This window comes from Pelophylax lessonae (assembly GCF_965119305.1).
Source record: "Pelophylax lessonae genome assembly, chromosome: 4".
NCBI classification, from domain to species: domain Eukaryota; kingdom Metazoa; phylum Chordata; class Amphibia; order Anura; family Ranidae; genus Pelophylax; species Pelophylax lessonae.
Genome location: NC_138771.1, coordinates 576313292 through 576340630, shown reverse-complemented (window position 1 = coordinate 576340630; position 27339 = coordinate 576313292). Strand labels below are relative to the sequence as shown.

Genomic DNA, 27339 nt, shown 5'->3' with positions numbered 1-27339 from the left:
AAAAGCATAAATAATGCAAAAAGCTAATGGCAGCGAAATCTCGTGTGCAAAAATGCTCAGCAAAAAGCATTGCAGATATGGATCGAAAGCAAAGGTGTGAATTGAGCCCTATGCTGGCCATACACGTATCGATTTTTGGATAAAAGCATTCATACAAAAAATCTTCGTACTTTCACTGAATGAAAGAATGTTGTTTGAAAATTTCACAGGCTTTTACCTCAGTTTTGTAAATCAATGTAATTTCCGAACGAAAACCACATACACCGTCTAAAAATTCCTTTGACCAAGAGGTTTTCTATTTTTTCTCTTTTGAATCTTCACTTCACTGTGGTCAAAAATGAACATTGATTTCTAACAATTTGAAAATCGAACGAATGTTCTTAAAATGAAATTTGTTTTGAAAGAAGACATTGTTTTTGTATGGCCAGCATAAGTGACAGCAGGGGCAGGTAGCTTTTATCAAGCAAGCCAGGGAGTCTGTCATACATAATACACTGCTCAAAATAATTAAAGGAACACTTTGATAAAACATCAGATCTCAATGCAGAAAAATTTCATTCTGGGTATTTATACTGATATGGCCTGGGTAATGTGTTAAGAACAAAAAGATACCACATTGTTCACTGGAAATGAAAATGATCAACCTACAGAGGGCTGAATTCAAAGACACCCCAAAAACAAAAGTGAAAAAATTATGAAGCACGCTTGTCCATTTTGCTGAAATTTCAATGCAGAAACTCAAAATGGTACTCTGTAGTTTGTATGCCCCCCACGGGGTTGTATGCATGCCCTTCATCCTCTAGGATCTGGCTGCATACGCTCACCACATAGGGGTGGGCACCGTCATGCACCAGGAGGAACCCAGGACCCACTGCAAAAGCATAGTGTCTGACAATGGGTCCAAGGATTTCATCCCGATACATAATGGCAGTCAGGGTGCCATTGTCTAGCCTGTAGAGGTCTGTGCGTCCCTCCATGGATATGTCTTCCCAGACCATCACTGACCCACCACCGAACTGGTCATGCTGAATATTACAGGCAGCATAACATTCTTCACGGCTTCTCCAGACCCTTTCTCGTCTGTCACATGTGCTCAGGGTGAACCTAATCTCATCTGTAAAAAGCACAGGGCACCAGTGTTGTATTTGCCTGGCAGTGAGCACAGGGCCCACTACAGTACATCAAGCCCTCAGGCCACCCTCATGAAGTCTGTTTCTGATTGGTCAGAGACATTCACACCAGTGGCCTGCTGGAGGTCATTTTGAAGGGCTCTGGCAGTGCTCATCGTGTCCCTGTTTGCACAAAGGAGCAGATACCGGTCCTGCTGGCGGGTTAAGGACCTTTTACAGCCCTGTCCAGGTCTCCTAGAACCTCCTGCATGCTCTTGAGACTGTGCTGGGAGACACGGCAAACCTGGCAAAGGCAGGTATTGATGTGCCATCCTGGAAGAGTTGGACTGCCTGTGCAACCTCTATAGGGTCCAGGTATCGCCTCAAGATATCAGTAATGACACTGACCCTAGCCAAATGCAAAACTAGTGAAACACAGTCAGAAAAGAGGAGTAGGGGAAAAAATGTTCAGTTGCCTCCACCTGTAAAACCATTCCGGGTTTGGAGGTCGCCTCATTGTTGTCCATCTAATGCACTTGTCATTAATTTTATTAACACCAATGCAACTGAAACTGATTAATAACTCCCTTACTTAACGGACCAGATCAATATCCCAGGAGTTTAAAATGACTTGATGCTATACTCTGATTAAAAAGTGTTCCTTTAATTTTTTTGAGCAGTGTAGATTACAGTTTTGACTGAAAAACCGCAAAATTAATTTTGTTTCTTTAAATAAAAAATCTGATCTCTGGGTTTGATATTTACTAGATTCAATCTCTAATAGTATATACAGTATATCTCTCCTGTCTGTTATTCTCCGAGTAGATTAGAGAGTCTTCTCCCTAACCATATAGTTGGCTATTTATATTTACCACTGCATATAGATATTTAAGAATAAATTGCCTTTTATTTATTTTTTTTTAACTTTACATAATAACTAAATTAGTGCCGGTTCACACTAGGGCGACTTGTGAGGCGACCTGGTCGCCTCACAGGTCGCCTCCCATAGGGAAGCTGCGGACCAGTTCTAATAGGAGCGACACAAGTCGCTCCGACCTAGAAAAAGGGTCCGGAGCTTCTTTGGGGCGATCCGGAGGCGACCGCCATAGACTTCAATGTTATGAAGTCCGTGGCGGCCGCTCCGAGGTCGCGGCGCACTGCTCGCACCGCGACCTCGGAGGTCGCGTGCGAAGTAGCGTCGCTGCAATGTGAACCGGCGCTTATACACCACACTTTAAAGGTTTTTACCTAAATATCGGCTAACTAATCAATTATGAAAATAAATCGTTAGTTGCAGCCCTAATCATTAGAAAGACGACCGCCGGCTCTAAAAAAGACGGTACCGGGTTGATGCCTGTACAACCACTTCTTCATGCCGATGTACAGGTACGTCGGTTTGTGGGAAGTGGTTAATGAGACATGCAGGGTCTACAAGAGGCTATCGGGCGGCAACGCAGCTACCTGAACGGCAGCGAATGCATCCACCTGACAGGCAGAAATTTGTATGGACCTGGCAGAGAAAGGGTAAATGTTGCAAGGCCGTACCTTTGTGCAGCAACCACATGCATTACACTCTGTTGCAGGGCTGCTGCAATGCGGCACCATACATTTGACTGGGTCACATTCGACGGCGGCACTGCCTGCGAAATGCAGCATATAGCATAAATGTTGCCATTGGCCACCACTGCAGCTTAAGGGGGTGGTAAAACCACGACTCAACTATATAAAATATTTTTTATTTCTTTACAGCCCCTGGCAATCTGCATGAACAAGCCCTAAGAAGTTTGCTGAAGCACTCTGCATTACAGCGGATGTAAACCCTCACATATACCCAGTGAAGAGAACAGCCTCGGATGATACACAAAGATGAAACAAATCTTCCTACATAAGTTTTACATGTATACCTGCTGTCTACAGCTTTCTATACTGTGAAAGTGTACGTCCTGTTAGAATTTTCTCTTCCTGATTCACCTGTGGGAGGAAAGTTTGGCCATACAGTTTGAGACAGCTGATTGGAGGAAAGGCACACACCCCCTCTCCACATAGTCAGAAACCAGAAGAGCTGTGCTATGAATAGACCAGCTCTCTGCTACCAACACAAAGCCTGGTTTTAGCTCAGTTGAGAACTTGTCAGATGTTATCATGCTAACAGAAGGAGCAGGAAAAAGCAACTGGTCTTAGGGATTTGAAGAGAGATAAGTAAACACTACAGATAGATGTGCCTAGGTCAAATTTCATGAATCATCCACTTATCCACTATATCCACTTTAAACCTTTGCCATTGTCTTACTTGCAAAAAAGAAGAAAAAAAAATATGTGCAAGCAACTTGGCGCTACTGCAGCCACTTCCTGTTTACATGTATGCACTCCAATACAAGCTACATTGTATTTCTCAAGCACATCTCCAAAGGTTTTATCCCTTTTAACACACCACAAGTACAGAAAAATAACAATTGATGTGCCAGGCATAATATGCTCCTACCTTCCTCTTTAACATGACAACACAACTCTAAATTCCTAAGCATGTGGTGTCAAGCCTTGCCAACTTCATTTCTGATGGATTATAAACACAGACCTCTCCTCACCTTCTCCTTGAGCACAGTCAGGAAGTTTTCACATCACAAATTCTGCCAAACTGAACAGGTATTTTGCACTTATCGAACAGATGTAACAAAAACACTGTTAATCATATATTTAGCAGACCAAAAGGGAGAAAATTTGAAGAGTTTATAGAATGGCAAGCCAAAACAATTTTTGTTTTTAGTTTTGGACAGAGGAGGGCGTTAGAACCCCTTTAACGCTGACAATGCTTGTCCATGCTGGAACTGGGCTCAAATAGCAAATCAAACAAAATGACTATGACAGAGCCCATGTCAGATTTGTTTCATTATCGTCTGTGCCCGTTGCAGATTTTCCCTCACTTTCTCTCTAGTACCCTTGGCTTTTTTAAACACGTTTTGCATGAGTAAAAGGCAGGTGAATAATGAGACTGTATGCTCTTTCCTCCCCAGTACCTCCAGATTTACCTAAATGCAGTGAACAAAAATTCCATTAAAAAGAAGAGATTTTTAATGACTTACTATAAAATGGGGGGGGGGGGGGGGGGCGGCACACCTAGAAAAATTAGCATGTCCATGACTACACTGGCCATACAATTTGCAGTAATAAAGCACTGTTAAAAAACACTACGCAAATGGATGCCTTCTGCTAGATTACATTGCTTACAGTTGGGATTCACACAGCCATATACAACATTTCTGGTGTGGGTGCAGCCAGGTGTTTCGATTACCTGCAGTCGCTCAGACAGTGCAAATCAATGACAGGCAAAGACTCTGCAGCTGTCCACATGCAGTCACACATGGAGCGAATACCTGCTCTAGGCCCTGTTCACACCTGAGCGATTTTCAGCTCGTAAAACGCTCATCTCTGAAGTCTCAAAAGCCCAACAGGCAAAATCCCATTCATTTCAATAGCCCCTATTCACATCTGAACATTTTGTCGCCTGAAGCAAAACGCCTAAAGCAAAACGCCTAAAGCTTGAAAAAGTACATGAGCTTCTTTTTTGGCAGATTACAAGTCATTTTGTTAGATATCAATGCCTGCCTCCAAGTCCAAACACCTGCAAAAAACGCCTGAAAACGATACGCTCAGGTGTGAATGGAGCCTTAGGGACAGGTGAGCGGCCCTAGACTCAGTGGCCTGGGGTAGGAAAGGCTAGGCGCCTATGATTAGCTGCAGCTGCTCAGAGAAAGGCTCCACAGCTGTCCGCAGGTAGGGCCGATAAAGCTGGATACACACTATCCAACTTTTGCTATTAGATTTCCTTCAGATTTACCTTTTCTATGTAGTGCAGGGGCCTGCTAGATTGCATACAAATTGAACGTGTTTAGGTTTGACCTCATAGTATATGGTTTTGGTAAATCTAAAGGAAAAAGTCTTCAGAAAATCTTATAGTGTGTATGGCCCATAAAGAGTACCTACCTGCTGTTTGGGACAGACGAGTGTGAGTTGCTCAAATGTCCCTTAGCTGCATGTAAGGACCCTTTCACAAGGGGTGAACTGTGGCTGCGATCCGTTTGCTCAGCAGGGGAACTTTCTGCTGATCCTTGCGGAGCAGGCAGATAACAGGCCTGTGTCCGGTCCGCTCATGCAGAGCTGACATGGAAACAGACCCCTCTCCTCTATGGGAGGCTGGATGTAAATGAACCACCTTTCTGTTTACACCGGTCATCCAATCTGACAGACTGATGGAGAATGTATCCCCATCAATTTGTTTTTGAGGGATTTGATGCAGGCGGGTGTAAACGGATTTATGTATGTTAACATCTGCCGCTCTACAGAGCAGAATAGAGGTTTCCATTGGGTCTGCCTGAAAAACTGACAGGCGGACCCGATCGGAACATCCTTATGAAAGGGGCCTAATTGCCCCTGAGCAACTATGTGTTAGGAGCTGCAGACCATTGGCCGGTCCTTGATATGTACAGGCTTCCTGCCTGCAGCTGACACAAACACCTATCCATTCCTGACACAGATATACCAATCTGGGCGCTGTACAGCCATGTGAACGAGCCTTTAAAAGTAGAATTCCATACAAAACCAAACTACTCTTAAAAATGGTCCCTCACCTATTCTGACTAACCTGTGTAAGAAATATCTGTATACTTACCTTTTCTGAGGCTGCTCCCGTAAAGTGGTCCCCCCTATGTCAGCTGCAGGGGAAAGGAGAGAGCACTTGATAAATGAAGGCAAAGCCTGTGAGCAGTGACATCACCCATAGGCTCCCATGTCCCATCTGTCTTTGCAGCTCCCTCCTCTCTACTGCAGCCACTGCTGGCTGACCCAGGGGAACTGGATCATGTGACTGGACCAAGGTGGCTTGCAAACAGGTACGTATAAATACTAGATTGCCAAAAGTATTGGGACGCCTGCCTTTACACGCACATGAAAATTAATGGCATCCCAGTCTTTGTCCGTAGGGTTTAACATTGTGTTGGCCCACCCTTTGCAGCTACAACAGCTTCAGCTCTTCGGTGAAGGCCGTCCACAAGGTTTAGGAGTGTTTCTATGGGAATGTTTTACCATTCTTCCAGAAGTGCATTTGTGAGGTCAGGCACTGATGTTGGACGAGAATGCCTGGCTAGCAGTCTCCGCTTGAATTCATCCCAAAGGTGTTTTATCGGATTGAGGTCAGGACCAGTCAAGTTTCTCCACCCCAATCTTAATCCATGTCTTTATGGACCTTGTTTTGTGAACTGGTCCAAATCATTTGGTGAAAGGGGGGGGGGGTTATGGTGTGGGGTTGGGCTTGGCCCCTTAGTTCCAGTGAAGGAAACTCTTAAGGCATCAGCATACCAAGACATTTTGTACAATTTCATGCTCCCAACTTTGTGGGAACAGTTTGGGGATGGCCCCTTCCTATTCCAATATGACTGCACACCAGTGCACAAAGCAAGGTTCATAAAGACATGGATGAGCGAGTTTGGGATGGAGGAACTTGACTGGCCTGCACAGAGTCCTGACCTCAACTGGAGAGAACAGCAAGTCAGGCCTTCTCTCCAACATCAGTGCCTGACCTCACAAATGCACTTCTGGAAGAATGGTCAAACATTCCCATAGGCACACTCCTAAACCTTGTGGACAGCCTTCCCAGAAGAGTTGAAGCGGTTATATCTGCAAAGGGTGGGCCAACTCAATATTAAACCCTACGGACTAAGACTGGGATGCAATTAAAGCTTATGTACGTGTGAATGCAGCTGTCCCAATACAGCATACATGTTTCTTACACAGGTTAGTCAGCATAGGTGTTAGGAGAGGGGAGGAAGCTTTTGCATGGAATATTACACATTGCAGCTATGAAGACTCTCCAGCATTGTGTTTTCTGCTCTCTATCAGAGGCGGATTCCTATGACTTAACACAGGAAGAAGTGAGGAAAGCCCACACTGGGTTCCAGGAGAGTAGGAGAATAGGCGGCTCTCATGGCCTTCTCCGCTTGCAGCATATATCCACCCTCACATCACACATGACTCTTCTCACTCACCTGACACAACAGTAAACAGTTCAGTGCTGTGTGATAGAGAACACTCAGCCTCTGGATAGATCTGAAGAAAGTGGTTTCTTCCTACAATAAACAGGTGACTGCACAGGAGGGGGCCCAGCCCATACAATAACATAGGAGTGCCATCCATGGGGGAGGGGGTGTTATACTGCAGCTAGAGTGTCCTGATCACTTCTGTAACCCCACAGAATGGACAAAGGCTAGGATAAATATTTGGAGGTCATAATGAATCCTCCATGCAGCTATGAGGTGATCTCCATCCTCCTCCATGCAGCTATGAGGTGATTTCCATGCACACAGCAGCCCCTCCCTCTCTCTCTGCACCTCATTGTATCAGTCACATAATCATCCGCCACAAACACGGCCTAGTCCCGGCTCCCCCGCCCCTCCCTACAAGCCTCCTATAAACACCAACTACACGGCTCTCTGGCCACATATCAGCCGGGGACTCCGATAAACCCACCCCCGGGCCTCCTCTCCCAGAAAATGGCGCCGGCTCGGGGCTGCTCTCCAGGCCCCGGCTCCTCCTTCCCGGTATGCCGCCCTGAACACAGCGAGAAACTCGGCACACGGACACACAGCGGCACCCCGCCGCCGAATGACACACAATACACACCCGAAGCGCGTCACCAGCAGCCGCCTCACCGTCCGACACAGGGCCCGCCAAGGAGATCTGGCTTTACGGAAACTGCGCAATGTCTGCAGCTGCGGACCGAGCGGAGAGCGCAAGTGCCATATTCACGTCGCGTACGCTACGGAAACAGCGCAAGACTTCCTCTGCGCCAATTGCGTACCTGGAATTTACGCTACGGAAACAGCGTGACGGAACAGGACCTCGACGGCCAACGAGCTCAAGGAGGAGCAACCTTACGTCACGCTGGCGTCGTAAAGTAGGCGATTCACGAACGCGTTTGCTTCATCGCGGAACTGACATCATGCGCAGCAGGAACGTGGTGATGCAATCACATGTAACTGCGGGCATCACGCAAAGAGAGCAGCTACGCAAATAACGCAGTGTGCACTACGGACCAGGGAGATGTTCTTTCTGAATTCCTGGTTCTCATCTGGGCAGACATGGTTTTAGAATACAAATATATTCAAAATACTAAATAGTGTGTAGAAGTAACAAAATATCACTCCAGAAGTAGTTTTCATTATTTATAAATCTGCAGTTTATATAAACTCTTTTACTGCCTCATCCATTTCTGCATTATTTTTTATTTTTATTTTTTTTTTTTTTGCATCCATGCTTAAAAAAATAATAATTTTAGGCCTGATAATTCTATAAAACCCCCAAACATTATTTTCTAAAAGCAGACACCCTAAAGAATAATATAGTGATAGTTCCCATTGTTAATGTTACAGCAAAGGGTGCAGAAATGCAAAATTTCAGAAAAAAATAAATAAATAGACTAAAGTTAATTTTAGGGCAGAGAAATGCATTAACCAGTGCTTTTTTTTTTTTGTACGATATAAAAGATGAGGTTGCACTGCGTTAATAGATACCCAACAGGTCAAACATCGGTACCCTATATTTCCCTAGGCAGCACTTTAAAAGCCCCTATCGGTCATCAGTTTAGTGTTATGAAGGAATCTGGTGATAGAAATATCACATGTATAACCATCAACATTTTCATGCATAGGCACCCCTGACACATGCACATATGTGGGGGTCTCAGACGTTGTTTTTTTTTTTCTGGGGGGGGGGGGGGGGGTTATGTTCTTGGGTGTAACAATTTTTTTTTTTTATGTCACATAGGGGGATTTTTTTGTCCTAAAGGTAAGCAATGTAATATAGCATAAGACATCCAGTTGTGTAGTATTTCAATAGTGAATGGTTCCTGCTTTCTTACTGCAAATTGGTCTGTGGACAAAAAGTCCCCCATGTGGTGACTTTACTTTTTTTTTTTTTTTTTTTTTTTTTTTTGGTGACAGGTCGTAATTAATGAGACATCCAGGGTCTAAAGGACCCTGTGCTCCAATGAATGTAATGCAATCGAGATGGCATTACATTAAATTCTTTCCTGGCCAATGACACTGAGAGGCGGACCTGGAAGGGACATCAATAATATTGCTTTCCCTGTCTGCAACAAAGAGGGAAGAAGATCAGACACGCTCTGCTCCCACCCCTCTATCCAGCAGCAACCTCAATGTCGGTCCCGATGGGCAAGCAGAGCCCCGGATACATGAACGCAGAGCGCGCACACACACACTGGTGACATTGACTGCAGCAGATGTATCTCCTAAACGGCACACATTTAGGAGGTAGTCATTGTACCTACAAGGTATTGTAAGCCTAAATGTAGGTACAAGTTCAAAAAAAGTTTACCTTTTACTACTGGTTTCAAATTCCTTGTGATCCTGTGATGAATGCACTTCCTGCTAAAGGGTGACAACGCTCTGTCTCCCAGTTCTGCTGCATTGTCATCGTGGTCAAATACTCCACTTGAGAGTACAGCCAGCACGCACGAGAGGAAAATAGGTTTTCCCTGATGTGTCACAGCAGGTAAAAACCGAGGATGGTACTAATTGTACACAACATTTTCAAACGATTAAGGGCTCTTTCACACGGTCCGCCTCCGTAGGCGGATCTGTGCTGCTCAACGAGGATCGATCCACCGATCCCCGCTGAGCCGGCGGATGACAGCTCCGTCTCCGCTTGCAGTGCGGAGGGAGGTGTCACAGCTCCCGCTGCTCTCTATGGGGGGATCGGATGAGAGCGGACCGCCTGTCCGCTCTCATCCGATCCCATCCGGTCCGATCGCTAGGACGGATGGAAAAATAAGAGTTTCCATCCGGATTTCACGGACAGGATCGGATACGGATGGCAGCGGAGGTGTCTCCGCTGACATCCTCTGCCCCATAGAGTTGCATGGAGGATCAGATCGGATCCGCCTGAAAAACTGACAGGCGGATCTGATCTGACGGCCCGTGTGAAAGAGCCCTTAGGCTTTTTTTTACTTGTTTATGATTTCCGATCATGCATAGTCTTTCATATCAAATTTTTCCTGTACGAAAACCGCACACTTATGTTTGTTCTGTTCACAAACGAGAAACATTTTGGAGTTTGTCACGTTGGAAATGTTTTGTTTGGAAAGTCTAACTCCAATGTCAAAGATGTGTACATGCTATACGAAAATCAAACGACTGGGCCTCGTACAGAATTTTTCTTTATATTTTCTCTGTAACTACCTTAAGGGCTCTTTCACACGGGCGCTCCGTATGTCCGCAAATCATCCTATTTTTTTGCGGATGATTTGCGGACATAATGTAAGTCTATGGCATTGCAGATGTCAGCGGAATACCATCCGCTGACATCCGATTTTCCTCCTGTCAGTTCTGTTCCGTTTTTTGGAATGGAACAGAACCCTATTTTTGTTCCGTTCAAAAAACGGAAAGGAAGGAAAATCGGATGTCAGCGGTGACCTCCGCTGACATCTGCAATGCCCATAGACTTACATTATGTCCGCGTATCATCCGCAAACGGATGGGATGATATGCAGACACACGGAGCGGATGACAGAAATGTCTTCCACTCCCGTGAAAAAAAAAAAAAAAAGGACCGCAGCGGAGCTCTCACATGGACCGCCCGTGTGAAAGAGCCCTAAGGGCTTCTGCCTACAGATATTTATAGGCTCAAAACCACTCCAGCATAAAATTCCCAGCACTTTACTACCAGAGAGCTGCAGTATACACAGATGCTCCGGGGTCTTGGCCTTTGCATGAGTTCAGCCATTCAGCTCCCAGGGAAAGCGCAGAGAATTTTAGGCTTCAGCACTTCTGAGCCCCCTCAATTTCCATGTGCATGGAGCCCTAAAAGGCAACTCCACATTAGTGGGAAAAAAATATAGCGAATTCTATTTTTTTTTTTTTTTTTATATATCAAAAAATTGCTACCCAAGCCATATTTTATTATTACATATCACCTTTGGTTCTCAATCTGCAGCGCTGTAATTGTTTGTAAAACTCAATGCAATATGGCAACCTGGAGGCATTCCGTACACCATTGGTATACAGAACACCCCCTGAAATGGAATTACCTGCGAGTGCAATTGGCTCACCAATTTCCCCAGAAGTCTGTACTATTCTACAAGATAACCTCTAAACGCTCCTAATATGCCGTATACAACTATGTGTGCATAGCCATAAAGCAAAGAGGTATGTTTACAGGTGGAAAGAAATAAAGTCAAAACGTCTATAAACATTTTTTTTTTTTTAAGTCAAAACGTCAAATAAAGTCAAAACGTCTGTAAACAGACATTTTTTTTTTTTTTTTTTACATCCCATGTGCATAAGGCCTATCAATCAATGTATTCTTACCGAACCACCAAGCACACCTTAGCATGTAATAACCAAAATGTCCACTAACAAAACAAATACAGAATATGGCCGTACTGGCTAAAGATTTTTTGCATTAAAGTAAAAAAAAAAAAAAAAAAAAAGATAAAACTTGGTCAGATTCTGCCCCCCCCCCCCCCCCAAAAAACCCCCACTAAAGTCTGACCTTGATCCAGCGCTTTGCACAAGCAACGATGCTGCTCTCTCCCCCTCTCCATTGGCTCCTGATGCTGTCAATCAAATCCTGTGAGGAGAGATTGGAGCTGAGCAGAACTGTGTGTCAAGAGATGGCCTGCCTCGGGATCAAGCCCACACATCTGCCATCATGGCAAAAGGGGCAGACAGCACCAGCGGGGGACCCCAGAAGAGGAGGTTTGGGGCTGCTCTGTGTAATACTATTGCACAAAGCAGGTAAGTATAAAGTTTGTTTTAGTAAAAAAAAAAAAATCACCATGTCTTTGGTAATTGTCTGTGCACTTCCAAATTCATCAGAATCTTCCTTTGCTGTGTGAATACATTACATAACTGCTAAGAATGAAAGACAACTGAAATAATTTTTCCCCTCAGACACTGCATCCATCAAATGTAATAAACTAAATGCACATGTAAAAAGACCTCCAACCATCCAGCAAATCAGAGAATCTCAGTATTCATTTGGTTGTGATAAATAAACCAATTAGAATTATGGAACTTGTGTAAAGGGTTTTAATCGTTTATTGCTGCCACAGAACAATGTGTAAACACTTTTAATTCTTCCTTCCAAGACATTCCATCAAAATCACAGACACATGGCCTGTAAAACTAACCCAGTACAACATTTTTCATATCATTATTTTCAGTGCATGAGAGTGAAAGCAACATCTGCCTACACACACACACACACGTTGTACATACCCCTCAACCGCAGCCTACAGTAAGGACTTGTTTACACTTGCTAAAATACTAACGCTTAACAAACCAACGTATAGCATTAATGCATGTTTAAAATGCACCCAGATGTCTTTTTGTCTGCTGTGAACAAGGCCTATAGTGCCGCAAATGCACATTGGCACGTTTATGGTGCATTACCATAGACTTGTATGGAAGGAGTAGAGATGCTTCAACACCTTCCAAACTCCACTTCAGGCTTCATTTTTTTAAGTGCAGCAAAGCAACACAAAGGCTTCACCATGTGCTGTCCATATTATCAATTGCAGACTGATTTACTAGAAATTTAAGAAAAAAGTGCCCCAAATTCCTGCTTTTAAATGCCAGTGTGAACCGGACCCAACAACAATATCTGGTCCCAGATGTAGTAAAAGAAAAATTTGTGGTATGCATATTTTATAAATAGTTAAGACGGATACAAAAACTATGTATAATATAAAAAGACAACAAAAAGTAAAATTCAAAAATATACTCACAAGAATAGTGTGATAATACACACATATCAACAATTCCATGAATATGTGAAAATGACTCAAAGGCGGTCAGGCACTGCGTGATGCTGAACCGTGTGCATTTTACTATTTTAATAAATGTATTTAGTGGTAATGCACTAGGTCGGTGCGCCCCCCTTTTTGTTGTCTTTCTTCAGTTTGTATCGGATACCCTTGGTCCCGAGGTGGTAGCAAGACCTTCAGTCATACCTATCCATTTTTATTGGAAACTTGCCTCTTCCTTCCCATTATTGCACTTGAGCGCAGGAGATTTGAACTACTATGTATAATATAGGCATGCCTGAAATTATTCTTTACCTGCATCCCACTGCTGTGGCCCACCACAATGTTGACATCTTGCAGTGAAATTATCTTTGCGTGGGCTTAGTCTACCCAATTCATAGGCTTCCATGGGGGCTGTCTCCCGAAGCTGGAGACACTCAGAAGATGCTTCCCCAGAATTCTATGCAGATTGAAGATTTCTCCACGTATATCACTACTATGGTGGGCCATAGTAATGGCATGCATAGGTATCTGGGGTGGACAGACATGGAAAAAGTGTTTGTGAAAGTGTACTTTGAGTTCACACCCACTACAATACCTCATACCTATGCACAAGAATTTGACTATGCAATAACATACCCCTTGGGCTTTCTTTTACAGCGATACTAAATTCTCAGGTTTTTTCATTTAAAAATACCTCCTCTGTGTAATGTTTTTGCACAGAGCAGACCAGATTCCTCCTCTTCTCAGGTCCCTCCCTCCTGCTGAGTGCCCCCAAATCAAGCAGCATGCTATAAGGGCACCGGAACCAAGCCGCCGCTTTGTGTGTCCATTCAGACGCGGAGCCATGGTTTTGCCCCACCCGCAATCTCTCTAACCTCAATGGCACACTGACTGATTGACAGCAGCAGGAGCCAATGGCATTGTGCTGCTGTCTCAGCAAATGAGGGAAAGTCCCGGGCAGATGAGACTCTCCTGCAACATCGCTGGATCGAGATGGACTCAGGTACGAGGGGTCGAGGGGGAGCTGCTGCACAAAGGTTTTTTATCCTAATGCATTAGGATTAAAATAAAAAACTGACTTTACAACCACTTTCATTCCTAATGGGCACCAAAACCTGTAATTTAAATGTACAGTGGCTAAGTTGTTAGCACTTCTGTCTAGCAGCATTAGGGTCATTGGTTCAAAACCCAAACCATGGCACCACCTGCCTGGAGTTTGCATGTTCTCTGTGCGCCTGGATGGGTTTCCTCCCATACTCCCAAAGACATGCTGGTAGGTTAACTGGATCCTGTCTATATTGGTAACAGGACAATATCCCCCCGGACCATATCCCTCCGGACATTATCCCCCGGGACAACATCCCCCTGGACATAGGGTTAGAGGGTTAGGGTTAGAGGGGGGATATTGTCCAGGGAGGATATTGTCCTAGAATCGCCTATATTGGCTCTAATATGTGTATGTATAAATGTGAGTTAGGGACCGTAGATTGTAAGCTCCTTAGGGCAGGGACTGTTGTGAATATACAATATATATCTGAAGTGCAATGCATATTGACGTTGCTATACAAGTACCTGTAGTAAATAAACATATTCCCGTGCATTGTGCAAACAAAAAAAAAAAACAAACACCACATTTAAAACGTGCAGAACGGCTCTTGAATAACTTCTGGAGCAGCCATTAGTAAACTATAATTCAGTAACACTCCAGAATGATAGAAATCACCAGCTCAGACAACACTGGATATAGAAGCACAAACCTGACGATAGCCAGCGTATAAGATTGAATATTACACCAAAATGAAACCCTGAGTTTTAAGATTTGCAAAAATAAATGAAATAAAAATCATATGAATGTTAGAGTGGCCATACACACTACAATCTGATTGTGCAATCCTTGTACAATCTTACCAAAACTATACAATATGTCAAAGAGCCTATCAAATGCAAACAAGTTCTTTCCAATTTCAAAGACCTTAACATAACACAGTTGGTAGATCTAAACATATTGTACAACCAGACTGTATGGTGAAGAAAAATTGTCTGGAGGAAAAGTCATGGGCTGCCTTGGCCAATTAAGTGTCACCTATGAGTTATGGGCCATACACACTGTAAGATTTTCTGAAGACTTTTTCCTTTAGATTTACCAAAACCATATAATATGAGGTCAAACCTAAACACTTTCAATTTGTATGCAATCTGGCAGGCCCTTGCACTATATAGAAAAGGTAAATCTGAAGGAAATCTAACCACAAAAGTTGGATAGTGTGTATCCAGCTTAAGGCCATTCGTGGCTGAAACATGTCAGCACTATCTGTGACTTTTACCCGGATGTGTAAAAAAGAAGATTTACAAGCCTAAGGCCCCTTTCACACAGGCGGACCGTTCAGATTCGCCTGTCCGTTTTTTTGGCGGATCTGAACGGTCCCCCCATGCATTCCTATGGGGCATCAGATGTCAGCGGAGACATGTCCGCTAACATCCGACCCGATCCGATCCGTCAAATCTGGACGGATGGAAACCCTATTTTCCATCCGTCCAGCGGATCGGATGGGATCGGGTGAGAACGGACTGACGGTCCGTTGACATCCGATTTCCCCCATAGAGATGCATGGGGAACTGTCAGCTGTGTCTCCGCACACAGCGCGGAGACACAACTGTCCTCCTGCTGCTCAGCGGGGGATCGGCGGCTCGATCCCCCGCTGAGAAAAACGGACGGAGTGTGTGAAAGGAGCCTTATGCCTGGTACACACTAGTAGTTTTTTTTTCCTCCTTCAACCCAGCTAAAAAAAAAAAAAAAAACTGAAGAGCTTGGGAGGATCCGATGTTAGTACAGCGATCTCCCCCCGCTGAGCTATTGTGTTCTGACAGGGGGATGCCCCCCACCAGAACACATCAGTCAGTGTTGATCGAATGCCGATCAGCAGACCTTTTTTGGTCATGCCCCTTTGACAGAAGCCAGACGTTCTGCCGTACACACTGGCCAGTTTCTATTACCCACCCGTTACCGCCTGATGTTCGGCCCGTGTGTGTAAAAGGAGGTTACCTACGGTTACCTATTAGCGGTGCAACCCTCATGCTAATCCAGTGGCTTTCATGTTACTGGCTCCAAATAAGAAAGGCGGTCTGGAGTTCGAACGTTGATTTCAACATACCATTCTGGGTTAGTGATAAAGTATAACAAAGATAGAGGATCAGAACGACAGCCGGGAAAACCATTATTGGAAGGTGGTCCGCAACTGCAGCCCACGAAAGAATGATAGCCATGCAGGCAACATTTCCAGAAAGTGCTCTACTGGTAACAATCCAATTATATTGGGTTTGTTTCCAGAGCAGTAGGGGACAAATAAAAGTAGCATCTAATTGATTGCTTTAGGCATCAGAAATTGTTTTTCTCCAGACACGTGCTCAATTGTTCGTGCTGAGATGTCCAATAGCAGTTATAACAACGTGAATGGACCTTATTAATGCTACCAATAGGGTTCATTCAACCTTAGCAGTATGTCTAGGTAACAGATAAACAGAAACTGATGAAAGCTGACAAGACATGAACTGTCTGATTTATACCGCACACTACAGCAGAATCCTCTGGTACGTTGTAAGGCATTTTACTGTAGTTTTATTTATTTTCATCTATGTTGCAGACAATCTAATTAACTACTTGACCTCCAGATAATTTACCCCCCTACATGACCAGGCCATTTTTTTGTGATACGGCACTGCGTTATTTTAACTGACAATTAGCCGGTCATGCAACGCTGTAGCCATATAAAGCCTGTCATATTTTTTTTACCACAAATAGCGCTTTCTTTGGCTGGTATTTGATCACCTCTTGTTTTTATTTTTTTCAATATAAACAAGAAAAATATTATATTTTATCTTTCTGTTCTAAAATATATCCAATAAAAATTGAATTTTTGTCTTATCGTAAAATCCTTTTCTCATTGACGGACACCGCTCCGGAATTTTCTTAACCATCGGGTTATGCTGCCCCCTACAGGAGTAGGATACTAGTTAGGAAAACGCTTTACCAGGCCCATGGGGCAGTCCCAGGGGATATACTCCTACACTCTGCTATAGGCATTCAGTTTTGTTGCAAGCAATGTCAGAAGAAAAAACACCCAACTCAATAGAGAGGTTGGTGCGGTGTCAGTCGATGAGCATTAGAGAAAAGGATTTTACGGTAAGACAAAAATCCAATTTCCTCTTTCAATCATTGACGGAAATAGTTCCAGAATCTTCTTAAACTTGGGACATCCCAAAGCAGTGTTAAACATGAGGGTTGGGAAAAACAGCAGAAAAAATTCCCAAAAGGCTAAACCTAGCCAACCAGGTAACATGGAGCTCATCTGAAAACAATACACCCTCAAAGAGTACCAGGTCCTCTCAAACAGCGGCCAGCAGGATGGAAGATTGGCCCTTGGGCCAATAGATCCTCTCTGAGAGGAAGTCTCCAAGGGGCATTGGCAACCGGCCGTACCAGATTGTGGTACCAAGACCGACAAGGCCAGTCTGGAGCCACTAAAATGACCGGATCCCTTCTGCCTCGATCCTTCGATTCTTGAGACAAGAGGCCAACAAGTCAACCTTGGAAGTTCTCCACCAGAGACACAGCTGAACTTCAGAATGGCGGTTACCTCTCGAGCTGCCAGGACACTTCTTGTGCCCATTGGTGATTGACATACGCCACGGCAGTTGAATCCTTACCGGGCACCCCCAAAAGGCAATTTGTCCAATGAGCCAGACAAATCCTATTGCCCGAAATTCCAGTATATTGATCGGTAGTCTTGATCCCTCCAGAGTCCAGACCCCTTGAGCACATCCGTGCCCAACACGCCTTCCCACCACCCGGACAGGCTGGCAACCGTGGAGACCACCGTGCAGTACAGGGGAAGGAAGGATTTGCCGTGTCAAAGTGTCAGAGAGCGAAGCCACCATATCAGGGACCCTCTCGTATCCCGGCTCAACAGGATCAGATTGTCTAGAGACTGTGGATTCTTATCCCACTTGGCAAGAATCTCTTTGCAGAGGTCTCGAGTGGAACTGTGCAAATGGAACCACCAAGGTAGACACCATCAGACCCAGTACCCGCAAGCAAGTCCTGAAAGAGGACCGACTGCTGGACAACAGGAGCCAAATCGCATCCTGCAGCTTTTGGAGTTTATTCACCTGGAAGAATCACCCTGGCTGAAGCCAAGTCCAAAGTCAGACCCAGATAGTTCAACTTGGTGGACTGAACCAGAGCAGATTTTTGGAAGTTCAATTTCCAACCAAACTCCCGCAGAGTCCGTACAGTAATTTCCAGGTTGTCCTTTAGAGCAGTTGGAGACTCTGCTTGCAGAAGAAGAGCGTCCAGGTACCCAGTACCACAGTTCCCGCTGCCACTACAATGCCAACACTTTTGTGAATACCAGAGGAGCTGAGGCGAGACCAAAGGGTAAATGCCCTGAATTGATAATGTTCCTCGCCCACGGGAAAGTGGAGGAAACGCTGATGACCAACATATATTGGAATATGAAGGCAAGCGTCCTTTGATGTGGGAATGCCACTACCCCACAAATGGACTCCATTCGGAACTTCTGTACCCGCACAAAGCGGTTCAAAGCCCAGAGGTCCAGGATTGGGCGTACCTTGCCTTCCTTCCTGGGAACTGTAAACAGGTTTGACTAAAACCTTGAAAACGTTCCGATTTTGGAACCAGAACAAATCACTCCTTGTAGTGGAAAGTCTTGCACCGCCCTGAAGAGACCCCGCAGGCGGTCTGGGGACAAACGCAGGTTGGAAGTAGAGATCCTCGCTGGAAAATAAGACCCACACTCGATCTTGTAGCAGTGCCGATTCAACTCGTGGATCTCCCCAGTCTTGAATCAGGTATTCTTCCCCCCTGTAAGACCCTTAATGATATGACCTGTATCATGCACTGAAGGACCACTGCTGTCATGGACAGCCTAGACCCACAGTGACCATTTAGAGGGGCTGGGGGGAAAGGAGGGGAACCCGGGGTTCTACCTTTCCAGGGAGGGGCCCACGTCTACCCCAAAAGACCACCAGGGGAAAGAGGGAACATTACTTACCACACCATGGAACCAGGTGGGCACCATTTCGGGCAGACTACCATACCATCGGAATGGGGGTGCTGCGGGCCAAAAGGCACGCTGCAACTCAGGCCGGGACCAGGTCGTATGCGCCCTCGACAGACGTTTAACTCGCAGGCCCGCCCCTGTCCAATGGGGCTATGTTGCGGCAGACCTAGCATGGAGCTGAGGCCTGCGCACACTCGCTGGCCAGACTGAGGAGACCTTAAGGATCTAGAATATCAAGTCTGTCGCCCAGTCCAGCAGTTGATTGTAGTTCAGACAGGAACAGAAAAGAATAAAGTCCATTTAAAAAAAAAGGGAAAAAAAAAATGCTAGGACCAGGACCAGAGATCCCAGCAAGGAACCAGGTCCTTATTTCTGACTAAGCAGAAAAAAACTGAATGCCTATAGCAGAGCGTGGGAGTATATCTCCTGGGAATGCCCCATAGGTGTGGAAAAGCTTTTTCCTGCCTAATGTCCTACTCCTGTAGGGGGCCGCATAACCCAATGGTTTAGAAGATTCTGCAGCTGTGTCCGTGAATGAACGAAATCGAAAACAAAATGTATTCAATGAATTTTCAATAAAGTTTTGCGCTATAAAGCAAAAAAAAAATAAAAAAAATAAAAAAAAAGACAATTTAAAAAATAAATAAATAAATATATATACATATACACAGTAAAAAAGAAAAAAAAAAAAAAAAACGTAATAGCGTCTACAAACTATGGGATAGATTTATGGATTTTTTATTTATTTATGCTAGTAATGGCGGTGATCAGCAACTTATATATGGACTGCTACATTGGGGAACAATTCGGACAATGACACTTGGCAGGAACCAGCGACACTAATACAGTGAGTGATCAGTGCTAAAAATATGCAGTGGCACTGTACTAATGACACTGGCTGGGAAGGGGTTAAACCTCTAGGGCAATCAAAGGGTTAACCATGTGCCCAACCAGCTTAAGTGTGCACTGTATGTGCTGCTTTTACTAGGGGAGGAGATGGGATTCTAATGCCTGCTTTGCAGGAACACAGAATCCATCCCTTTGCTCCTGTCAGAACAGCAATCTGCCTTGTTTAAATAGGCAGATCCCTGTTCTGTGTTATTTACCAATGATCTGCAGGTGTCAGAGGAGATTGAACCCGCAGATCAGCTTCTGCTGTGAAGTTTCACAGCAGAAGCGACCTCTACCGGCAACGTGCCGCTCCCCCAGGCAGAAATGCAGAATCATGCTGCTATAGGGCAGCCAGCAAGCGGTTAATGCACTGAATGAGATAGTAGGAATTTTTACATTTTGTCTTCCGTTTCACTGCCTACCTTCCATGTCATTAGGAAACACCCATTTATACCCCTCCAACTTCTAATAAAGCACATGCACATACGCTGCTTCTCCCCAGGTGCACCAGTTTTGCATTCAGAAAGAAAAATCATACACACTTTTCCGAATGAATAATTGTCAATGCAGAATGACATCAGTGATTACCAGAGCATGACCGTATACAGCTCTTCACTTTTATAGCTGGCTGTGTGAGGTACCTGTGGCACACTGGTCAATGTATATATTTGCACAGGAATGTGTGAAACATTCATCTGTGGCTCCCTGGGCACCAGAAAGAGGGGGATTTTAGGCTTCAGCACACAAGAGCTACTTAGTGTATGTGTCCATGTAACCTTTGGAGGGGTTTACTCTCACTTCCTGTTATGGCTTTAGGACAGGAAGAGAAGTTACATTTACATTTTTAGCTTTAGTTCAACTTTAAGATTACTCCCTGGAGATCAAATGTTCAACCTCTGCAGTAAAAGGTCATGTTAACTGAAAATGCTTAAGATGACAGATAGCCTGGTCAGCCATCAAACCCCACATTTCTGTGAGCTGGGTCATTCCAGCACACAAAGTAAATGAGAGAAAACATTAGAAATTAAAACGGATTCCCTCAGGTAATTATGCAGATGTGATACACCAAAATATATCACAATGGTATTAAAGGCAGAAGGTTTTTTTTTTTTTTTTTTTTTCTTATTGCATTCTATGCATTAAGATAAAAAAAAAAAACCTGTATGCAGCAGCCCCCCTAATACTTACTAGAGCCGCCTTTATCCAGCGATGTTGCAGGAGTGTCTAAGCTGCCTGGGACTCCCCTCCTCAGTGGCTGAGAGAGCAGCGTGCCACGATTGGCTCCCGCTGCTGAGAGAGGAAGAAGAGAAAGAGAGAAAGAGAGAGAGAGAGAGGAGAAGAAAGGAGAGGAGAGGAGAGAAAGTCACTGCTCCATGTCTGAATGGAAACTGACTCGGCTCGGGTGCCCCCATAGCAAGCTGCTTGCAGTGGGGTCACTCAACAGGAGGGAGGAGCCAGGAGGGACAGAAAAGAGGCGAATTCAGGCTGCTCTGTGCAAAACCAACTGCACAGAGGAAGTATAACATGTTTATTATAAAAAAAAAAAAAAAAGTTATAACTCTCAGCAGACCCTAGTCCCTAAACTGCTAAATACCACAGTTACTCAATACCTTTTTATGATACCTCCTGCATCCTGAATGGACAAACATTTGCTATTTTTAAAGCCTAAGTGCAGCTTAAAAATAAAAAAAAACACAAAAAAAAAAAAAATCAGCACAAGGGACACAACATACAGTCAACAGACTGTATGCTGATGCCCCTTTTTGAAATCCTCTATCCATGGTTATTGTGATCATCCATTTTTTTTTTTCCATGTGTCTCACAACACTTCCCTTCACTTCCTCCCCCCATTACAAAACAGGAAATCCCTCCAAGAGGGATTATCACCAGGATCATCATAACTAGCGTCCCCACTGGAAGATTTCCCCTTTATTCCTGTTGTGGTGACTATTTGGGATTTCATTTCTCTTGGTGATAACAATAAACAGGACAAATAGAGAGGGTGAATCTCTCCCAATGGCAGCACAGACCACAATAAAAACCTGACAGATGCTCTTATCCCTCTCTACTGGATCCTAAACACACGTTCGGATATCAATTTCTTTATTTTTAGGGTGCTTGCATGTGGTATACAAGTAAAAAATTCTAGCTCTCAAAATGGAATTTTAACCTCTTCACCTTAACATTTTACAGTCTTTGTTTTTTTTTTTTTTTTTAACACATCTATACACAGCGCATGTTTTCACACCTGTGTGTACACAGGCACATTGAAAACAATGGGCTGCATTTAGATCAGTAAATTAAAAAAAAAGGTCGGCCTAAAATTCTGAGATTTTAGCCAGCAGCCTTATTCTAGGTTAGTAAGGCCTCATTTAAACTATTGGTTTGAGGGCAGCAAATATATGCGATTGAGACGCATTTTCACCACCCACTAAATGTCCCCCCTTAAAGCGGTAGTATACTGCTTTTTTTCACTTTTAACAGGTAAGCCTATAATAAGGCTTACCTGTAGGTACAATTAATATCTCCTAAACCGGCACGGTTTAGGAGCTATTTGCAGTGCATGCAGCCGCTCATGCGAGAGGGCGGCGCATGTACTCTGAAGGTCCGACGGACCTTCAGCTTCCCTTGCTGGAAAATGACTCCCGCGCATGCTGCCATCGCGGCTCCGGCCAATCACAGCGCCGGAGCCGACAAAACCGGAAGAGACGCCGTGGGATCATATCAGCGCCCGCAGTGGTGTCCGGGGGTCCGTGTCGGGGCTTCGTTCTAAGGCAAGTAATTCATAATGAGCTAGTATGCGATGCATACTAGCTCATTATGCCTTTGTCTTGCAGGTTTTTTTTTTATTTTAGGTTTACAACCGCTTTAATATGCAGAGAATAGGGATGTTTTCATGCCGCAGTCCTTCACGGCCAAGTTGACCCAACATGTGGTGTTCGGGAGGCAGGAAGCCCGCCAAATGCTACACATGCAAGTCAATGCTGAAGCACCACAAATGCCCAGCAACTGCATGCAATGCACGCTGTTGCAGCACGATTGTTGCCACAAATGGGGTTAAAAGCAGAAGGTGAGCAAGCGTCGCATCAATCCCTCACCGCCTGTCAGTAGCCTCTGGAGCGCGATTCTAAAGGGCTTCAGAGGCAGGGGAGATTTAGATGGACGTCTATATCTACCCTCTTAAGTACTAAACCCAGTAAGCTAGCATTTTTAGGAGCTAGTAAGAAATGGCAGCTCTTAGCGCAGATTTCCTCTAAATGCAGGTATCTAGATTTGCCTGCACACAGGATCAAGTTTATTCAAACAAAACCTGGAAGCAATTATGCAAATACAGACTACAGGAACAGAAGTCGAGCCGTGCCCTGTGCCGTTTTGCACACTACTTGCATTACGGCCTGAAAACATTTTTGAATGAGAAGGACTTGGCAAACTCTGATCACTTTCAAAGCAACCGAAGGAATGATTATTTTAGCACCAGCAGGGGAAGGGGAGAGGGGTTATGTCAAGTATTCCTCTAGGCTACAGCACTTCAAAGAGCCTTCTGCTGTGGGATAAATCTTCCCCAACCCCCATCTCTCCATATGACACCACTTTGGTAGCACCAAAAGGTAGAACCCCCCCAGAGTGAGTGTTTACTTAGCAGGTGAGGAAAAATGCTCGGGACAACAAAACATTAAAAAGTTTACAATAATTAAAGTTTCATAATCTAGAATGTAAGCCTGCACAGGCAGGGCTCTCTTTCCTGTGGTTACTTGTTATTGCTAAGTTTTATTATACAACTGTTTGGACTTGTTTTATATTCTCTGTACTACACAGCCATCATTTTTGCGCAGTGGCACGGGAAAGGATGAAAAAGTATAAATCAATAATAATTTGAGAGTTTTTACGGTCTGTGTCCTGATTACTTCACACTTTCTGTGCCAGGGACACAAGATGGAATCTCTACAAAGTGAGGGGAATAGTCCTCTTAAGCCTCGTACACACGTACCAATTGTCGGCCGTAAATATTCGGCCGACGACCGATCGGACGATTGTAGGCTTGTTAGTATGATGCTTCCGACAGCGCATTTTCGGCCGAACAGAATCTGTTGTGCAAGCATTAAAATTTTTGTTGGCCAACACCAGAACGGCCGATTGTTCGCCAGTCAGTACAGAATTCGGCCGACAATCAGCAGATTTGCAAGACTGGGCATGCTCAGAGAAGAAAAAACACAGGGAAAGTTAACCATCACATGACATCACTTCTGCAGTCGGCGGACTAAATTCTTGTGCAGTCTTTTGCACTTTTCAGAGGACAGGACAGCCCTGGACAAGAGACGGCCGACGATCGGTACGTGTGTACGTGGCATTAGGACCGCTGTTACTTGACAGGTGTCCCCATTGAAAGGTTCTCTCACCTTTTCTTCTGGTGAAAATTAAAACTTTGGCTTTGCCATCACTGTCACGGTGACAATGATCAGAAAAACCTAAAAAAGGGCAAAGCTAACTGGCAGTTTTGCATACCAAAAATATCTTTGCTAATCTATTTATTTATTTTTTTTTTTTTAAATCCTTTTTTGGCTACACTCCTTCCTCCCAGGATGTGGTGCATGGGCCAGGGTGGCCAATTTAACAACTCATTTTCTACTTGCTTGACACTGGGGGGGGGGGGGGGGGGGGGCGACAAGAGTGTTAGAATTCACTGACTGCTGCATCCATCCCCACAGATTCTTCCTTTTATTTTCTTATGCCCCATACACACGTGCAGATTATCTGCAGACTTTTGTCTGCAGACTTACCTTTTCTATGTAGTGCAAGGGCCTGCCGGATTGCATACAAATTGAAAGTGTTTAGGTTTGACCTCATATTATATGGTTTTGGTAAGTCTGCAGACAAAAGTCTGCAGATAATCTGCACGTGTGTATGGGGCATTAGTCACTGTGCAGTTGGGGGATGATGCAAGTAATTGCAGGTATATGCGCATTTAAACATAATAGACATACAAAGTCTTCTACCAAAAGACTTCCAAACAGCAAATTGTTTCAACTAAACACAAGCAACACTGCAAATGTAACCTTTTTCTTTGGCTTTCCTGTCATTACAGGCCCAGCACAGTAATAACCATGGCTTTGTTTAAACTGAACCTGTCTGCAGTGCACACAAATGGGCTTGGATATAGACAGCAACCATCTGTTCAACTTGATGTCTTTAGTGCCAAAAGCCATAACTAACTATTGCAACAATCAACTTATTTAATCAGTGCAGAAACAATCACTATGGATTGGAGCTCTACCTCAAATTATCAAAAACAATTTTTTTTTCCAATCTAAATGTTTTCCCCTAGAATGAAAGAGTTTAAAAACAAAATTATAAAAAAAAACAAACAAACTTGTTTTTGTCCCCATTTTTTATGAACTAAACTCAAAAGATCTAAGACTTTTTTCTATATACGTAACAGGCCTATTTCTCTCAAATATTGTTCACCAATTTGACTAATGCCTCATACAACGATCAGATAATCATACGAAAAAAAAAAAAAAAAAGCTTTTGAATTGATAAAGCAATAATCTGATCGTTAGTACACAGCTTTCGACAGCCGATCACGACAGTTTGTCCAACAAAATTCGAAGGGACAAACAGGAAAACTTTTGTCGTATGATAGCCTAGCGAAAGACAATCGCTAAATCAGTACAGTATGCGTCTGCTAAAGATCGATAGACAACTACGCATGATCAGAAACACAAAAACAACCCAGAAAAAGCCTGGCTGCCATTGTTCTTGTTTTACGCTATCTGATACGTAGCTACGCAACCAGGAAGCTTTTCCAGAATAGTACGGAGGGGGGGGAAGAAATCATACGTTTAGTACGCATTGTTGAATTCGAGGCATAAATCTCTGCAAGGGTCCTTTCACACGGGCGCTCCGTATGTCCGTATTTCATCCCATTTTTTTTGCGGATGAAACACGGACATAAATGCATGTCAATGGGATTGCGGATGACCATCCGCTGGCATCCGATTTGCATCCTTTCCGTTCAGTTCCATTTTTTGGAAGGGAAGAGAACCCTATTTTTCTTCCGTTTAAAAAAAGGAACAGACGCAAAAACGGATGTCAGCGGTGTCATCCCCAATCCCATTGACATACATTATCTTAGTTTATTATCCGCAAACGGATGATAAACAGGCATACAGACCGGATGTCCGTAAAAAAAAAAAAAAAAAAAAAAAAGTGTCGGAGCGGATCAAAAAAACGGTCTGCCCCGTGTGAAAGGACCCTAAAGCCCCGTACACACGATCAGATTATCGAACGATCTGTTGTCCGTTTTTTGTGGCATGCTACTCTGATGTGGAAAGTGAAGAGGGTATTTTCATACGAAATTTTCCCATACGACAGAATTCTTCTTCAGAAGTGATGTCATGTGTTGGATTGCTTTGTATGTGTTCTTTCGTCTCTGAGCATGCCTAGTCTTCCTCAAGATTTTTTTCCGTCGAAATCTGTACTGAGACGAAAATCGGACGTTGTATTACGGACGACAGAAATTTTATAGCCTGCACATCAGGATTTTGTCAGCCAAAAAGTCGGAGTTGGCTGTCGAAAGCACCATACTAACAATCCGAAAATCGGCAGATTGGTCATCGGATGAATTTTCCCTACAGATTTTCTGATCGTGTGTACGGGCCTTTAGTGAGCTCTTCTCCTCTGGAATAATCCATCCACCTCACAGGTGTGGCATATCAAGATGCTGATTTGACAGCATGATTATTGCACAGGTGTGTTTTAGGCTGGCCATACATGTTCAATTTTCTTGTACAATTTTGTTATATTTACCACATAATAATACGAGATCAAAGCTAAACAACACTTTCACTTGTATCCAATTAGTTTGGCCTTTGTACTACATAGTTAAAGGTAAGTTTCAAGAAAATTGTACAGAAATTTTAGGCTGGCCACAATAAAGGCTACTCTAAAGTGGTTTTACTGTATTCGGGGGGGTCAGAAAGCCAGTCAGTATCTGGTGTGACCACCATTTGCCTCACGCAGTCCAACACATCTCCTACGCATAAGCCCCGTACACACGTACCGATCGTCGGCCGAACGATCGGCCGTCTTTTGTCCAGGGCTGTCGTGTCTGTTGAAAACTGCAAAAGACTGCACACGAATTTTGTCGGCCAACAGCCGACTGCAGAAGTGATGTCATGTGATGGTTAACTTTCCTTGTCTTTTTTCTTTTCTGAGCATGCCCAGTCTTGCTAATCTGCTGATTGTCGGCCGAATTCTGTACTGACTGGCGAACAATCGGCCGTTCTGGTGTTGGCCAACAAAAATTTTAATGCCTGCACGACAGATTCTGTTCGGCCGAAAATGCGCTGTCGCCTGTCGGCAGCATCATACTAACAAGCCTACAATCGGCCGATCGGTCGGCAGCCGAATATTTGCGGCCGACAATCGCTACGTGTGTACG

At 44.1% G+C, this 27339-nt stretch overlaps 1 protein-coding gene across 4 annotated transcripts in view; it reads right to left on the bottom strand.

The window, feature by feature from the left end:
- Positions 1-27339, bottom strand: part of BRD4 (bromodomain containing 4) — a gene marked incomplete at its 5' end in the record, with an annotated part of 147882 nt that overhangs the window by 99994 nt on the left and 20549 nt on the right. The window contains one exon of one of the 4 annotated variants that reach the window (XR_014225196.1): positions 7782-7937. The exons of the other annotated variants lie outside the window; for them this stretch is intronic. Of the gene's footprint in view, positions 1-7781; positions 7938-27339 lie in introns of those variants that run through there. 4 annotated transcript variants of the gene reach the window in all.